Source organism: Clarias gariepinus, chromosome 20 (genome assembly GCF_024256425.1).
Source record: "Clarias gariepinus isolate MV-2021 ecotype Netherlands chromosome 20, CGAR_prim_01v2, whole genome shotgun sequence".
Lineage (NCBI taxonomy): Eukaryota > Metazoa > Chordata > Actinopteri > Siluriformes > Clariidae > Clarias > Clarias gariepinus.
Window position 1 is genome coordinate 22684223 of NC_071119.1, and position 18278 is coordinate 22702500.

General features: G+C 42.5%; 1 protein-coding gene across 1 annotated transcript in view; it reads left to right on the plus strand.

Annotated features, from left to right (window-relative positions):
- fbxw7 (F-box and WD repeat domain containing 7) overlaps positions 1 to 18278 on the plus strand; it is a 130404-nt gene that overhangs the window by 80384 nt on the left and 31742 nt on the right. The window lies entirely within an intron of this gene.

Consider the following 18278-nt stretch of genomic DNA (forward strand, 5'->3'; position numbering starts at 1 on the left):
AGACGAAATGAGAGGTGACTTAAAAAGTTTGCACAGTGCTGTATTTCAGGAAGAAACTTGAAATATACAGTACTGTAGTTGCAAGCAATGATGAGCGGGCCCAAGCACCTAGCACCATCGCTCCCAAGCACCCCCCTGGGTGCACCACAGAACCTGTGATTTTTTTTTGAGCATGTTAACATGCGTTTAAATTGGACATACCAATATCATGATGACATAATTGTAGAATAGAGAGAATTTTGTGTAAGATCTCCGTAAAGCTCTGGAAAACTTGTGTGAGACTCCAATGGCAGGAGATTCCAACCTGTCCAGATGGTGGAAAACAATCAAGAGGGCTGTTTACACACTATGACCACACAGGGCTGATGTCCTAGTGCTTGGGCCCTAATAAACAATCAGTGTTCCAATTAATCCGAGGCTTTTCCCCCACGACAGACCAAAGTCTAATAATAAATGTAATTACCAGTTAGTTAAGTATGTTCTTGTTAATAGTGCAGGAGTAATGAGATGCTTATTCAACATTCATAAAATAAGGCTCCTATGTTCGAGCTTTGAATTATCTTTGGTATAAGGAAAGTCAAAGACCTTGATCTTTTGAGGTTCCCCCTGCCTCAAAGTTTAATGTGTAAGTTAAAGTTCCTTAAGTTACCTTACATTTGACAGACACAAGACTGACAGAAAAAGAGAGAGGGCGATAATGACAAGGGATCACTGAAAGTTATAAAAAAAACACAAAATATAATAAAGGACGTCCACAGCTGCTGCAGTATGAAAAGACCATGTAGGAGTCTGTCTCTTTGTCTTCGAGCTCTTTTAGCGTTAGGGGAAAAAAAAAAGTCTAAGTAAGTTACCATGTCAGACAGATTTCAAATAAACTCTTTCTCCCCGGCCCGAGTTTGTTTCTTCACCCCGCTCATTCCTGACCTGCTTCACGCTCTGATTCTTCTTAATTGCATTGTGTTAGCCTGTGTCATCTTTTATTTGCTTTCAGAAGCAACAGGATATTAAAATCTGTCTGGACCATAAAGCGGCCGGATGGCAAAAAAAGAAAAGGGTGCGGGTGTTTGTACAAGTACAGTCCCAGAATAGTAATTAACCCACATCCTCATATCCAGCATAGGCTAATGTCTAGGCAGATGGAGGGTGAGAGCGAGAGAGAGAGAGAGAGAGAGCTGGATGGATACACCATCAGATTATGAGGTAAATCTGAACAGCCTGAACAGGCACTGGTTGACAGTTTATGATAATGTTTTCCAGATAAACGAGTGTGTTCTGTCTCTGAACGCATCACGCAACAGTTGTCACTCATTCCTAAAATAAACCGACTGTTTGTGAAAGCGTATAACATGGTTCCTTCATTAGAGACCGCTGGGGCACTCATTACCGAAATGCACATGGATGAATCAGCAGCAGCATCAGCGTCCTGTTAGTGCTGCTTTAGCAAAACACATATGATAGAAAGAAAATACTGTAACAGTTACATCTGGCAGTAAGTAAAGTACGTGAGTGTTTGTTCTTTATAAGGTTTAGACCGTATGTTTGCTGAAAAAGTCTCTCTGGATTCACAGGATCAGGCCACAGATATGCCTCTGCATCCCTCTGGCCATTCAGCCCTCTCATTGTTGCCAAGCAACCAGGAGCTGGGAAGGAGGTCATCAGGGCCGCTTTTGCCACCCCCACTGAGGGGAAATGCGTAAGGGACAGTAAGCGTGGAGAGCGTCTCATTTTGTAATGCATCTGTAGGTGCATAATGGAATGCTGAGCGAGTTTGCCAGCGGTAGGTTGTGAAATTTTTCTGCTACTAAGTTGCCAGCGGCGGTCGGTGGAAGGTCCCGAGGGGCGGTCGGTGGAGGGTCCCGAGGGGCGGTCGGTGGAGGGTCCCGAGGGGCGGTCGGTGGAGGGTCCCGAGCGGCGGTCGGTGGAGGGTCCCGAGCGGCGGTCGGTGGAGGGTCCCGAGCGGCGGTCGGTGGAGGGTCCCGAGCGGCGGTCGGTGGAGGGTCCCGAGCGGCGGTCGGTGGAGGGTCCCGAGCGGCGGTCGGTGGAGGGTCCCGAGGGGCGGTCGGTGGAGGGTCCCGAGGGGCGGTCGGTGGAGGGTCCCGAGCGGCGGTCGGTGGAGGGTCCCGAGCGGCTACTGAAATTTCCCAGTGATGGTTCCAAAGTGATGGTCACTATCACTAGGTGCCTTTGTGCCACTGGAAAAAGTCAGTAGCAATCAATAGAAGGTTCTTGCACAAGCACTCGGTGGACTCTTCGGTCAGGGGGGCGCTCGGTGGATGCTCCGGTCTGGGCGCTAGTGGTTTGCTAGTTACCAATGTAACTTCAATGCAAGTTTACAAATGACAGAGCATTAACTTCAGTTGTTTTCTTGTTATAGCAACATTCATACATAACGTGTAGCTCAGTCTACTTTACTCATATTAAAAGACAGTGTGGACATTCGAAAAAAATAAAAACAGTATTATTGTGTCGGGTGCTGAGGTCATGTATTTTATAGCTGGTCATGAGCCTGTGCTATTGTACAGCAGGAAGTTTCACTCGAGTGAAGGGCCTCCACACATGCTTCCCTCAAAGGGATCTCTGGTCTCTGCTTCATTGCCCCGAGTTGTTTTTGTTCCTTTTTTGGAGGTTCGCCTCTGTTGGAGGTCTTATTTGTTTCCTGAATGGCTAATATGCCAAGCTCATGGCTGGAACGAGGCTGCTGAGAGGGGGGCCTTGTTTCTCAACTCTTCCAGGGCGGGCCGATTGACTGCGCAAGCCTGCACGTCCTCATTTCCATACAGCTGCTCCAGAGTAACAATCCCTGCAGCCTTCGCAAGCTGCCTTCATGAGTATCAGCAAAGGATCTTTCCTGACGAATAAGAGCGGCCCGGCGGGTTACCGAGGGGTGCAGCTTGTGGATCGCTGGCATCTGTGGAAACCGTGTAGGTTGACACACAAGGCCTGTAGCGTTTAAAAAAACTCCAGAGAAAGTCGTACACATCATTATTCTGGGCTTTAAACCGATTACGTAAATCATAGAGAAGACAAATGGACCACTGTGAAAGGAAGAGGTTCTAGGAACATCAGCGATTACATGCATTGGATTAGTGGGGGCAACAAATGGGGCAGATGCTCCAGGCCTAAAAGCTTCACATGACATAACATCACCACAGCTGTTAGCTTGCAAGCAGTTGGATGTACAGTAATAATAGTTTACCTAGCATAGATAGAGTACTTTATTAATCCTAATGGAAAATTTTAAACTTACTTTAAATACCAATAAATACAAAACAAAGAGAGTGTAAAAGATAAATAAAACCATAAAAAATTCAGCTCACTTTTTGGTATGTTAGTGCAATTTGGCATCAAATCAAAGGGAGGACATTGTTAGCTAACTCTCACCAATTGTTAAATTGAATGAAAGACACACAGTGTGTGATGTTCAACCACATCAGTAGATAGTTAAGGATGTCTGGATATAGACAAGACAGTCTCATTGGCAACACAAGTGCAACAGACCCTTCATAATAACAGTGCTCGCTCGCCATCTTGTTTCTCTTAAGAATATTTTCAACATCTGGTTGAAGCACTTCCATTTGTTTCCATTTTCATCAAGATATTTTCCGCTCTTTCGTTTCGTTCCTCAGATGTTCACCACGGCATCTTTGCCATCAGAGGAATTTTCATTAGTCTGCTCCTGCTGGAGTCTTGCTTACCTGAGAATCCCCATCTGGAAAATCGACTCTAATTACAGCACTTCTGTCTTAAACACCCCCCCCCCCCCTTCTCTCTCTCTCACTCTACCTCTCTCACTCTCACCTGCTTCATTTCACCCTTATCTCAGTTTTTCTCTATTTCTCTTCCCCCTCTCCATCTCTTTCCCTCTCCTCCCGCCATCCGTTCAGGTTTCCTTTAAAGGTTAGCTGTGAATTTACACTCATCCAAGAGCCGTAATTACAACGGCGGTTAACTTTAACACGCCCTCACAACAGCTTTGGCTTAACTAATGAACCGCCGCATGCTTTTAACTCCAGAACAAAAGCGCGCACAGCTTTATCGAGATGAGCGTCGAGACGGTTTCGATTAAGAAACGCTTTTTCTTTTTTGCAAATTATAACCAAAACACCTTGTTAAATCTAAATATCGGAGAGTATACAAAGCCTCGCTTTCAGCGGATCTGTGCAAAAAAAAAAAAAAAGGCGAGTACGCTCGCGTTCCCGTAGTCAGTTACGCAATATTCTAAAAGATGTTTTAGAACATCTGTAAAGGCTTTTTGTTCTAGCATATTGTGTGATTCGATTATGAAAAGCTATAAAGACGTAAACAGGTAAAAGATTCCCACGTTGTCGTTTCTGTTTAAAGGGAGTCGGCGCACGCTCCGACAAGGATAAAGATGTTCCCAGACAAATATTCGGTGCAAAATATTTAAAAAAATTTTTTTTTTTAACAGAACACAAAAACAAAAACCCTAGCATGAACCACGCCCACCATCGTTTAAACACAAGGACGAGGAAAGTTGCTTCGAGCGAGTCTTTTGACTAGATTTTCATAACTCCATGATACCCAAGTTTGCCAACAACCCTCAAAACTAGAACCATGCTCAAAAACGTGTCTTTTTTGCATGGAAACGCCAGCTCACCGTGGTGCATTTCTACTCTGCAGCATCTACACCACGTTAATATACATACAACAAAAACTAACAACGTAATTTAACAAAACCTAACTAAGAAACCTAGTTAGCTAACTAGCTGAGACAAGGCAACATAAATTAACAAAAATTAACTAGCTAACTTGGAAACCTAATTAGCTGGCTAACTGAGACGTGACATTGACATTCTATAAAGTTCTACTGAAACAACTTTTCCCTATCTCTAGATTCAATGTTGATTTACTCTTTTAACTGAAATCTATTTCCATAAATTTTAAACCCAAAAAGGTTTTCCATGAGGGTCCTTATTCCATAACTAGCCCAGTTTTGGTGTAAACACACACTTCTGGGTATTCCGCAGGTACTGATTTATTTATCTTTTGTTTGTTTAGTTTGGACAGTTGCTTTTTTCCCCCCTCTCAGTTACTGCCTGTATTTTGGGTTCCACCCACACAAGGCAGTTTATAAAGTTGAAATTTGTTCATCGCTTTTTAAAGATCTTATATCGGCTCAAATGACAAACCTTGAGGAGAAAAAAAATGTGAGTATTTGAAAGAATGCTATGGAAATGGGTAAGGATGCATATTGTCTTTGCTCATTGTAGAACAATTTAACAGACGACCATTTAGTGGTACTTAAACCATACAATGTAATTTTAGGAATTTATTATTGTTTTAATACAAAAACATTTCTGATTTCTAAACATCAGGACATCACCACAAAAATAAATGTTGAAAAAGGAAATTTTGTATGCTAGAAAAGAAAAAAGGACATCATTATATACCACTTTTCAAACAATAAAACAAAAAGAAAGCTGCCAGGCAAAACAGAAGCAGTCAAAGTCCTCAGAAGAAAAAAAACTCTGTGTCTGCAGGATGCTGAGTAAAACTTGGTTGCTAATTTACTTATAAAACTGCGCAAATTATACCTGAGACTATCGGGTCCTTAAAACGTTGTCACACCAAAAACCATCTTATTTATTAATTACTGTTTATAAGGCTTTCACTTTTGTTTTTGCACTATAGCATGTGCTAAAGACTGTATTCTTCAACACTACACCGGTGTTGATTCACATCAGTTCTTACGTTTCCTATTACTTGTTTAAACCACAATTTAGACCTTTAATTTAAGACTAAATGAGTCTTCCATTTTTATGGACTAACTACATAATTGCTTTAAATGCTAATTAAATCGCATGAAAAGCAGAGCAAAGAAAAACAAAAACAAACATGGCAGGCTTTTGAAGATAAACAGACATTAGGTCCATTAAAACTTCTAATCGTTCCTGTTGCGATAAGCACTAGAAGGCGACACGAGGCGGTTTGCTGCTCGGTTTCCTCGCTGTCGTTAGCGACTCCTTATGTTTCTACGTTTGGCGTCGTCGGGTGACAAGCCGACACGCTAAGCGAGAAGGACAATATCTTGGCGCTCATGCGTCGCCCGCGCATGTCTTTGACTGTGACGAGAACATTACAGGGTAGAGATTTGGCGCTCTCACGGTTCACGGATGGGGCGAGTGTTTATGAGAAACAAGAGCGACGCTATGAACCTGTTCCAGGAGCAGCAGCTGCGGTGTCTTAGCACATCAGGCACGGAGCTCAGGGTGTGTTTCGGAGACCGAGTACATGCAGAGAAGCAGCGAGCTTCCCTCATCCTTTTTCGGCATGTCTAATCTCGAGTGTGTGTGTGTGTTATGCAGCTGTGGTGATGTTCTCACACACAAGCGCAGGTGCTGTATATAGTTTAAGCGCTGCGCTGTGTGCAGACCACGGGAACCATCTTGGCAAAAGAAAAAGTATAAGCGTGATAGGGAGGACAGTAACAGTAGCGCTTATGTTATAGCAGCTGGAGACATCCGTCCTCTCAGCAGCTTTGAGCGTGACTGATACTGGAGACTCCTCCCTTAAATGTCAAGTAACGTCCATCTTCATCCAGACAAATTTACGCATTTTATCATATTACAATGGAAACAGTAATCGATCTGATTCAAGCGTCCGTATAAATATAAATCGTCTTTGTTGTGCAATTTTAAGATGAGACGTTCCACCACGTCAACACCACTAAACGTGAAGGCAAAACATCTGTATTATTTAAAAGAACCATTCTGTCCTTCATCAATAATATATAGAACTGATACAGGAGTTAAGTGCTCATGAATAAATCCAGTCTCCTGGGACATGAGAGACGGCGAGACGTCCAGGTTTTACGCCTTCTGTCTGGTTTTCACTCCGCGTGTCCAATGTTGTTGTTTATTTATAAGTGTTATTTTTAAGCTTACTAGAGTACTACAACAACCCTCTTTACACACCGCACAAAACTCGCATCATACATTTCCATGTACGTGCGCAACATTTTGTTGCCTCGGAGGCAGGAAGCGGCGACGTCGAATCCAAGTGTTGAATTATTAAACGTTAGCAATCTCAGTCTCCTTCACACACACTTTCATGTTAGTTATTATAGACGATATTGCCTTTGTTTCAAAACGAGGCACTGTTTGAATGCGTGACGGGCGTTCCTGGTCAAACAAGGGCGGGGCTTAGAATAGTTTTTTATTTTTTTATTTCAATGACTTTGTCAGTGGTGTTACATACGTAAAGTTCCTGCCAAGGCATTTTTTTTTTTTATCTCCCCAACATCAATAAAAAAAACAATGGTCCCCTATATACAGTGGGGCAAAAAAGTATTTAGTCAACCACCAATTGTGCAAGTTCTCCCATTTAAAATAATGAGAGAGGCCTGTAATTTTCATCATAGGTATACCTCAACTATGAAGAAAAAAATAATCCAGAAAATCACTTTGTAGGAAATACTTTTTTGCCCCACTGTAGGTGATCTCATTTCAAGTCGAACACAACCTAGCCTAATTTTAAATGGAACACAACCCAAAATATCCCAATTGTTTTCTCATAAAAATTCCAAATAGAGCACATGAGCCAAGAAGATGCCCCCTACCTAGGTAGCCTAATTCCAAATGGGTCACAACCTGAAGCAAAACACGCCCTCTAAATGGGTAGCCTAATTCCAAATGGAACACAATCTGAACGATAAACATGCCCCCTTTGTTGGTACTAGTCTAATTCCAAATGATGCACAACCTGAACCAAAAACATGCCCCCTATGTAGGAACACTAATTCCAAATGGAGCACAACCTGGACCAAAAGCATGCCGTTTCTGTAGGTGGCTTAATTCCAAATGGAACACAATCTGATGACACCCCCCCCCCCCTACAAAGGTAGCCTAATTGCAAATGTAACACGACAAGAACCAAAAACATGCCCCCATGTAGGTAGCCTAACTCCAAATGGAAAACACCCTGGGGGAAAAAAAATCCTATAAGTAGGTAACTTGAACAATCTACTACTGATGTATTTCATGATTAATGATGTTTTTATCAACACTGTTTATTGTTTGAAGGAAAGATGAAGGATTCAGAACAAAAATATATTAAGCTTCAGATCTAGTGGAGTGACTTCTTTTACTTAAATCATTGTCGTACTGTTATATAGCTGAGTAACTAACGTCACTCGTCGACAACTAACTATTCATCACAAACGCTAACTTTTGTAGATTTAACTACATCATCAAACCCTAGGTATAAATTTTAACAATCTCTAGGGCTGTTTTGTTCACTAATGGTCTAAACTCTGACTGTGAAGTAAATGTGTTTAGTCCTAGTGTGCAATCTGAGGCAAACCTTTGAAGTCTTTGTCAGATCCTCATTGCTATTGTATTACATCAGCTCTGCTCCCTCCTGTCTTTCTTTTTCTTTTTTTCGACGTCTGTCTTTTATTTATTCATCTTTTCTGACATGCTGTCACTCAGCGATATGTCTCTTGCTAGTGACTTTGCCACGTATCACAGATGGAGTGCTGGTGACACAGAGTACAGCGGTGTGGTTGTTTGAGACACAGCCCATGACTGTAGGTTTAATAGATAAAAGCGATGGTGTGAAGAAGCGGAATGTGAATGATGCGTGTGTGTGTTTATCTTGCACTCTTCTGATGAGTCATTGTGTTATTCTTCATCAAGATGTTCCATCTGAACAGGAACAGTGGCTAATGGAAAAACTCAACACATCATGGCTTATATAATGGACGTGTTGTATTTATCCTACTAACACGGGTTGCAAAAAGCAAAAACGTTCCTGTTCAAACTGTAACGGAATTCCCCTAGCTAGACCGGCCTCGCCCCAAATCAGCACAATTCCGGCAAAACAAAGGCCTAGGTAGGCAACCCACCCCCACCACACTGCATTGCAAAAGGTAGTGCCCCACCTAAGTAGTTTATAGGAAACAACCTGAACTCAACAAGTACCCTAACTGAGCAGACCTGCACCCATTTGAACTGACCCCCTAAATAGGCAGCACCCTATCCAATCCATAGAGGGTATACACTGGGTGCATTTAACTCCCCAAATAAAGCAACCCAACCATTTTAGCTTTTCCTATATGGAACACACTTGCCACAGGCCCCTAAAAGGCCCCCTCACTACAAAGAACACAAACCTAGTCGGAAAGAAAGTTTCCTATCTAGGCAGCCTAATAAATAATGATTGATTAAAAAAATTGTATACTGTAAGTAACATTATCCCAAGTGGAACACATCCTCAACCTAAGCATGTCCCCTATAGAGGTAGCCTAATTGCAAAGGAAACACAACCTGAAGCAACACGCAAAAGCAGTTTTAACTAGTCTTAACCAAAAAGTGCCCCCTATCTAGGCAACCTCATTCCAATTGGGAGACTGCCTTAAGCAAAAACAAGTTGTTTGTGTTTTCCAGATGGAACCTACCACACAACCTAAACCAAAAACATGCCCCCTATGTAGTTAGTTTAATTCCAAATGGCACACAACCTAAACCAAAAACGCGCCCCCTATGTAGGTAGCTTAACTCCAAATGGCACACAACCTAAACCAAAAACGTGCCCCCTATGTAGGTAGCTTAATTCCAAATGGCACACAACCTAAACCAAAAACGTGCCCCCTATGTAGGTAACTTGATTCCAAATAGTACATAACCTGAACCAAAAACACGCCCTCTATGCAGGTAACTTAGTTCTAAATGGTACACAACCTGAACCAAAAACACGCCCCCTATGTAGGTAGCCTAATTGCAAATAGTACACAACCTGAACCAAAAACATGCCCTTTATGTAGGTAACTTAATTCTAAATGGTACACAACCTGAACCAAAAACACGCCCCCTATGTAGGTAGCCTAATTGCAAATAGTACACAACCTGTACCAAAAACATGCCCTTTATGTAGGTAACTTAATTCTAAATGGTACACAACCTGAACCAAAAACATGCCCCCTATGTAGGTAACTTAATTCTAAATGGTACACAACCTGAACCAAAAACACGCCCCCTATGTAGGTAGCCTAATTGCAAATAGTACACAACCTGAACCAAAAACATGCCCTTTATGTAGGTAACTTAATTCTAAATGGTACACAACCTGAACCAAAAACATGCCCCTATGTAGGTAACTTAATTCTAAATGGTACACAACCTGAACCAAAAACACGCCCCCTATGTAGGTAGCCTAATTGCAAATAGTACACAACCTAAACCAAAAACACGCCCCTTATGTAGGTAGCCTAATTGCAAATAGTACACAACCTGAACCAAAAACATGCCCTTTATGTAGGTAACTTAATTCTAAATGGTACACAACCTGAACCAAAAACACGCCCCCTATGTAGGTAGCCTAATTGCAAATAGTACACAACCTGAACCAAAAACATGCCCTTTATGTAGGTAACTTAATTGTAAATGGTACACAACCTGAACCAAAAACATGCCCCCTATGTAGGTAACTTAATTCTAAATGGTACACAACCTGAACCAAAAACACGCCCCCTATGTAGGTAGCCTAATTGCAAATAGTACACAACCTGAACCAAAAACATGCCCTTTATGTAGGTAACTTAATTCTAAATGGTACACAACCTGAACCAAAAACATGCCCTTTATGTAGGTAACTTAATTCTAAATGGTACACAACCTGAACCAAAAACACGCCCCCTATGTAGGTAGCCTAATTGCAAATGTAACACAACCTTAACCAATTGATACTCCCTTCTTAGTTAACTTCACTCCAATGACCGGCAACCTGCCCCATATTTAGGTAGGCTTATTTCAAATGGACCACAAAGCTATATACTTATCCTTATTCACACACCTGGCCAAACAGTGTGCCCTAACAAGGCAGCATAAGTTCAAATGGAACATTACCCAAGCCAAAAAATGTCCTCTACATAGGAAACCTCATCGCAAGTGGAAAACAACTTAATTCAAAACAAGCCCCCTACGATATATGCGTAGTTGGCCTAACTTGAAGCTAACACACAACCTGACCCAAAGCCGAAGGTCAGCCACCAAAAAAGCCTCTCCACAAATGTAACACAACCCAAAGCAAAACACAGCTCCTGTATAGGTAGCCTAATTCTTCAGGGAATACACCTTGAACAAACGGTGTACCCTACTTAGGCAGCATAATTGCAAAGTAAACATAACACAGACCAAAAATCCTCCCTGTTTCAGAAAAGTATAAATAAAATCCTAATTAGGCCCAAGAGGGAACAGGATAATCTGTGCCCCCTCATAAGTGATGTCTTCCAAGGCTTCCTGATCACAAAGGAAACACAACCCACACCTAAAACAAAGACTGTCTACCCAGGCGGTCTCCCCTCCTAATTAAACACACAGTGCAACCCGAAGCACAAATGTCCACTAAGCAGGCAAAATCGCCCCAAATGGAAGACCATCTGCACCAAAAAAAAAAAAAAAAGTCCCCCCTCCGACTTGGACTCCATCACCACGCAGGGAAGACAAACTGAACGGAAAAGAAAACACCCCTACTGAGACGCTCTCCTAATCTGATTAGGCATCTTGGCACCAGAAGCAACAGAAATCGGAGTAACAACGTCCCCTATGCAGGGACCCTAACTAGTCCAACTGTCCTGACCTTGAAACTCGTCGGGTTTGAACCCGTCAGTCAGACTGAAGAGAGTGGAGTTCAGAAAGAACGACAGTGATGACTCGGACGTGTCTGAACATGTTTACACACTTAGCCGAAGAGCGCACACACACACACACACACACACACACACACACTCATGCACGTGTACTTCTGCGTCAATGTATTTCAGGAAAAGATCTCATTCCAAGAACTGTTTGTGGTTCAGTAAAAGGTAAAGACACACGTTGTTCGGAATTCCTGTTCCAGCACCGATTTCTTCGTTTCTCTCACACTCTCTCTCTCTTTCTCTCGGCGTGTGTGTGTGTGTGTGTGTGTGTGTGTGTGTGTGTGTGTGTGTGTGTGTGTGTGCGCTCTCCAGCGAAGCTCCATCAATGTTCCAACATGGCCGCCTGTCCCATCTCTCATCACCACACGTCTTATTAAACGCTGACCTTTCCAACACCGTCAGCTCCCTCTGCTACACCACAGAGTACACAGTGCAGAAACTGCAGAGGGACACACACACACACACACACACACACACACACACACACATGCGCGCTTACACAGAATCTCTCTCCCACACACTCAGTAGGAAAAAGCAGTGCAGCTCCGCTAGCGGATAAAAATAGGTGCAAAATTACAGTGCTTCAGCTCCTCTAACAATGCAGCAATATGGCCGAGGGAACAGAGCGAGGGATGTCTCTCTCTCTCTCTCTCTCTCTCTCTCTCTCTCTCTCTCTCTCTCTCTCTCTCTGTGTGTTTGCAAGTCGAGGTGATACTGAAGCAGCGTGCATGTGTTCCTCTGTGAGTTTGCTGCCTTTAAGGTCATGAGTTGAGGCAGCACATCTTGTGTCGCTTAAGGGGAAGGTCAGGAACCGGTCTCCTAAACGTTTGATGTGTGTGTGTGTGGGTCAGTGATGGGTTACTTAACATTTCCTCTTCCTATGAGTGATTTATACGGCTCTCCCCAGGGTCGTTCGGCGCGTTCACACTTCCTCTGTAAAACATGTGCTCCTTTCTGCACTTCACTCGTCTTCTGTGTGTGTGTGTGTGCGGTTTCACGCTTCGCCCCAGCACCTTCACTACACTGACTGTATATTGCTTTACTAATTCAACAGTCAGTCTCCTGCCACATGGTTTACTACTGCATTCGCTGTGTGTGTGTGTGTGTGTGTGTGTGTTGTGGGATGGGATTCATTCAGTTGAATCGATGAGATTAGAAACGAAGAGAGAGAGATTGAGGAGGTCAAATGTTTGCTGAAGGATGATGTTGAGGAAAAAGTAGAACTTCAAAAGAAAGTTGAAAAAGAAACATTGTTACTTTCACTCTGAAAGCGACAAAAAGAACTGAGGAACAGAGAGATACAGGATCGCTTCTTATAGCGCAGATGGAGAGAGAGAGAGAAATGTAAACAATGACATACTTGCGTAAAGGTTCCCATGGGAATGACATGATGACCTTAAGATGGCAAGGTAAAGGGGAGAAAAGGGAGAACGAGAAAGAAAGGGGGATTGGAAAGAAAATAGGAAAGGGGTAAAAGAAAGAAGAGAGCATGGAGGAAAAAAATAAGAAAAAAGAATAGAGAGATAGAAAAAGAGATCAGAGAAGAAGAAAGAAAAGGCGGAAAGAATAAAGAAGAAAAAAGAAAAAAAGACGAAGAAATTAAGACAATAAGTGGGGAGAACAAGAAAGAAAGGGGTAAGAAATGCACAAAAAGGGGTAAGAAAGAGAGCAAGGGGAAAAATGAATAGAAAGGAGAGAGCAAAAACGAATGAAGGTAAGGAAATAAAGGAAGAGCCAAGAAAGCAAGGAAGAAATTATAACCGAATGAAAGAAACACGGCAGAAAGAGAAGAAGCAGAAAGAAACGAAGAACGGAATAAAGAAGAAATGAGGTATAAAGAAATAAATAAAAACAAATTGAGGGCAGAGAGGAAAAGAAAAAGAGAAAGAAAGGGAAAACGAAAAAGAAAGAAGTATGAAAGAAATGCAGAGGATGGAAATGAGGGATAAAGAGGGATAATAAATAATAAAAAAAATAAAAAGAAACAGAACAAGGAATAACGAAGTAAGAGAGAATTAAGAGCAAGAAAGAAAGGAGGAGTAAAAAAGAGAGAGAAGTAAGAATGAGAAAACTAAAAGAAAGAGTCTCTTTCTCTCTCACTCACACACACACACACACACACACACACACACACACACACAGTGAGAGTATATATTCCAGTAGCATGTTGAAGCATGTAGACCTTCAGGCCACACACACTCACACACTCTCACACACTCTCACTCATCAAGACCATTGTGGTCGTGTCCCAAATGACACTCCCTATTTATTATGTCACCCACACACACACACACACACACACACACACACATCAGCCCACTGTGGCTGTGCTCCAAACTCCACACCACCCTCATTTGTCTCTGTGCATTGTGGGTAATTAATACCTAATAGGATACTGTGGGCGTGTCTGAGTGATGTCTTAGGAAAGAAAAAAAGTAAAGTAAAGCAAGTACTTGTGCTGCGAGCGGAGCAGCGCGCTTGACCTGGCGGGAATGTTTACCAAACACACTTGTTGTGATCAATTTCTCTTTGTTAAGAACGTCAAATTACTTCATAGAATTTTAAATCTGCATATGTTCGATTTCATTCTGTGTGTGTGTGTGTGTGTGTGTGTGTTAAAGTAAACAGTCATCACTCAAGATAAAACTGACATGATTTAAGACTGAAGCTTTAATGAGGTTTTCCAAAAAAGAAAAAGAATGTTAATGAAATTGTTGAGAAATGTTCGTAGGTGTGAGTTTGCTCTGGTCTCTTTTTTTTCTGTTATTCTTTCCCCTGCATCCATCACTATGGCAACAGCTAAACGAATGTTGGGTTGGTGTGTGGGTCAAGGGGGCCCAATGGGAGTGTACACGTGTGTGTGTGTGTGTGTGTGTGTGTGTAGCCTTTTCTCTCGCCTCTCAGGACAAAAACCCTGCCTAAACTTTACACAGCGGACTGGAATGCGAGGCATGTGAGAATCGTCCCGTCTGTGCTGTCTGAAGACACGCACACACATTTCACCCGAATGCAGGTGTTCTCAAGGAAGACTTGGTGCTGCCTGAATGATCAGCTTATACAGTGAAGTGTAACATGAAATTAAAAAATAATAATAAAATTAGGAATCTAGAAATAGTGTGAAAACATAGCAGGGTGTGGGATTTGAGTCTGGACGGAGAGGGCGGAGAATGGGGAGAGAGAGACTGGACTAAAGGCTGAGACACGACTTAGGAATAGAAAGACTGAAATGAAGGGAGAGAGACTGGATTAATGGGAGTGTGGGACTGGTCTAAAAGGAGAGAGACTGGTCTGAGCAAACAAAGGATGAGGGACTGGACAAAGAGGAGAGAGACTAGACTTGGGGATGAGTGACTGAGCTAAAAGATTATAGACTAGATTAAATAGAGGTTGTGCTAAAATAAGAAAGGCTGGGCTGAGGTGGGAAAAGACTGGAAGAGAGAGAGATTAGACTTTGGCAAAGGAGACTGGGCTAAATTGAGAGACTGGACTTGATAAAGAAAGACTAGGCTAAAAGGTAATGATTGAATTGAGAGGGACTTGGTTAAAGGAAGAGAGACTGGGTTAAAGGGGGAGAGACTGAAATAAAGGGAATGTGACTGGACTGAGGACAGAGAGACTGGGTTAAAGGGAGAGAGACTGGACTGAGGATGAGAGACTGGGTTAAAGGGAGAGAGACTGGGTTGAAGGGAGAGGGACTGGGTTGAAGGGAGAGGGACTGGGTTGAAGGGAGAGGGACTGGGTTGAAGGGAGAGGGACTGGGTTGAAGGGAGAGGGACTGGGTTAAAGGGAGAGAAACTGGGATAAAGGGAATGTGACTGGTATAAAGGGAATCAGACTGGACCGAGGACAGAGGACTTGTTTAAAGGGGGAGAGAGACAGGAATAAAGGGAATGTGACTGGACTGAGGACAGAGAGACTGGACAGAGAGACTAGACTGAGGACAGAGAGACTTGGTTGAACGTAGAGAAACTGGATGGGAACAAAGACTGGGATAAAGGGAATGTGACTGGGATAAAGGGAATGTGACTGGAGTGAGGACAGAGAGACTGGACTGAGGACAGAGAGACTTGGTTGAACGTAGAGAGACTAGACTGAGGACAGAGAGACTTGGTTGAACGTAGAGAAACTGGATGGGGACAGAGAGACTGGGTTAAAGGGAATGTGACTGGGATAAAGGGAATGTGACTGGAGTGAGGACAGAGAGACTGGACTGAGGACAGCGAGACTGGGTTAAAGGGAGAGAGATTGAAAAAAGGGAATGTGATTGGACTGAGGACAGGGAGACTGAGTTGAAGGTAGAAACTGGAAAAAGTAAAGAGACTGGACTGAGGACAGAGAGACTTGGTTAAAGGGAGGGAGACTAGAATAAAGGGAATGTGACTGGACTGAGGACAGGGAGACTGGGTTAAAGGGAGAAACTGGGAAAAGTAAAGAGACTGGACTGAGAGGAAGATAATCAGGACTAAGGAGGAGAGAGACTGAACTGGGGATGATGACGAGTGGACTAAGGGAGATATTACACTTAGTGTAGTAAGAAGCAGAAGTGTGGTGAGACAGGCTCAACTGAATGAGAGAGACTGGATTGAAGGAGAGCTTAGACTGGGAGAGAGAGACTGGATTGAAGGAGAGCTTAGACTGGGAGAGAGAGACTGGACTGAGAGAGTTGATGCCATATTGATATTTGTTAGCAGTGAGTAAAGTGTGTTACAGCGAGACTGATACGGCAGACTCCTCCCCTCAGCGTAACACTGTCTCTTTGAGCTCCACCGATAAACTCCGATCCGATCGCCAGCTGATGATGTCACAGCGGCTTTTACAGCGACTGACTAATCAGCAGCTCTTGATACACTCTGGATCCTAAATAGGAAAAAAAAACACTCCCTATTTACAATCGCACTCTTCTTCTCTCTACTTTTCCTTCGGACAAATTTACTGCCACTTTCGGTATAAATGGAACGGAAATTTATGCTTTTCCCTGAATCATTCTTTGTATTTTATTTTTTCTGTCTGGTGCATTATTTTCCTAATTTCATTTTTCTTTCTGATTTGATCATCGCAGATTGAATTATTTCGTTTTATTTTCACTTCAATTTCCGCTTGGAGTCCGGGCAGCTCGCTTTACCCAGCAAGCACGCACTGAGTCAGCACATGAGCTTCAATGCAGCTTCAGTTCGGGCTGAATTAGAAACTGTTTCCTCCTCGTGTGTGGTGGTGGTGTTCTGTTTTTCTAGAGATTTACAATAAGTGTGAATAATTAAGTCTGATAGCTGCAGCCGAGGGGGTTTAGATGGACACGGAGGTCCAGGGGGTGAGGAATACCCCGTGCTCAGTCATGGGGAATAACTCTGAGAGGAGGAGGGGTGCGTGTTTCGGGTGTGTATGGCAGTTTTCAGTGCGTCTTTCCAGCGGTCGTGCGTGACGGCCGTAGCAAACGTGATTATTAGCGATAACGTCTAAGCCTTCCGAAAGGTATGATGTCGCACACTCCGAGGAGAAGGGTTACCTAGCAACCACAACATGATCTTTCAAAATCATAAACATTAAAGTACACAACGGTGTGTGTTATTCAGTAACTCATCCCTGACCCGTAGACTTCCCTGGACTTTCAGGGGTTAATATTCGACAGGATAATCCTGTTTACTTTCGGATCAGCAGTTCACAAAACACTTGTTATAAAGATTTACGTGTAGCGACGTGCAAAAAGGCTTCTCCGCGTGTTCAGCTTATTATTAGCTAGCTGAATTACCTACATCAGCGAACGTTACCGCGAATGCTACAATTAACAGCTACAGTCGTAAAAAATTCAGAGACCCTACCTCAGCGCGGTATGAGGATCGCACTTGTTTTCCTCGTTGTTTTGTGAGTCGAGTAGTGAATATTAATGAGTGACGGGGATCTGCTTTATGAATATTCATAAGCCCTGGGTGGTCTGAGAGCGAGGAACCAAAAACAAAGAATAAAAGTGTTATTTTAACAAAGTTCTTCGGATGATTAAGAAAGTTTGTGACACAATACGATTTTAATAAAATCTAGCAGTTTTTTTTTTCAAAACCAAAAACCACCATATGTTAAAATGTTAAATATCACTACAATAATTAACACTTCTAAAATTACATCATAATGGTCTTTATTCATTAGTATTTCCTCTTTAAACCCATGGGACCACTGTCCAACCAAAACGACGATGCTGCAGGTGCTTGGGCCCGATTATCAATGCTTGCTTCTATATTTTATGTATTTTCCTAAGAGTAAGGTAAGGAGTAAGGTTTTAGCAAAATTAACAAAAAAAAACAACATTTTACCTAAAACCTAATAAATAAAACATTTTTTTCTTGTGTGGACTTTCTCTGACCAACGGAACACTAACTTGACTTATGATGTAACACTTGAAAGGGTAAAATAATGTTAATTTTATTAATTACTAGCGTAAGTACCCGTCATCGATAGGGTGAAGAGTTTGTAAAAATAGTTTAAAGGTTAAAGATAAAGCTGATCAGGATCTTTCACAAAACTTGTAAAACTTCTCGTAACTTTTCTTCAAACCAACGTTCTGGTTTCCTTAAGGGTGCAGGTTTAACTTGAGGTGAATACCTACAGTAAGTGCTGGAAAAGTTTCATT